Here is a 756-nt window from a genome sequence, read left to right as displayed (position 1 = left end):
AAAAAAAAAAAAAAAAAAAAAAACTGTGAAATCCTTTCAATGTCGAATCTCCTCGAGAAAACCTAGAAACCGCATCGACGTAGCGATGGATTCATAGATGGCGAAAGAAAGAAGAAAAAAAAACTACGATTACAAGGTTCAAAATTCTAGGGTTTCGCTTATCCTAAGCGAAGAAGAAGAAGAAGATGAGATTAGGGTTATCACCAGAGGAGAAAAGCTGTTTTGTTTTTTGATTTTCTGGCAAAAGAGAAATAAAACAAGAGAAGAGAGTAGTAGAACAAGACTTTAAAATGTTATATTTCTTTTTTTTTTTTTTTCGAATTTTAATCTGATGATTTATATCAGTAAGTGGGATAATACAATACAGTATCATAGTTTCGAGATATTTCCGAGATTGCATTACTGGCTTTGTTGTTTTTATGATTTGATCCCATACAAGTTATATATTGTTGTAGATTGCACCCCTTTTTTTTTCTTGCCATCGAGAATTGAGTTGATAGTCTCGTCTCTTGTTTTTCGACGGGGAAGAAAAACAGAAGAAGAAAGGGATAAACAAAAATGTCTTGTCATAAACTTGGGATGTGTTTGTGTGTTTTGTCTTTTAACTTGGGATGCATAGCTTTTCTAGAGAAGAAAATAAAGTAAAAACATAAGAGTATATAATTTTAATGGTTGGGTTCTGATTTTCACTGCCTAGCTTTTGAGATAGATTTGAAGTTGTCTCTCCTCTCTTGTGTTGACGACGGGGGAGGAAAG

The sequence above is a fragment of the Camelina sativa genome, chromosome 16 (assembly GCF_000633955.1).
Source record: "Camelina sativa cultivar DH55 chromosome 16, Cs, whole genome shotgun sequence".
In the NCBI taxonomy this organism is placed as follows: Eukaryota; Viridiplantae; Streptophyta; class Magnoliopsida; order Brassicales; family Brassicaceae; genus Camelina; species Camelina sativa.
This window is presented reverse-complemented; position numbering follows the sequence as displayed.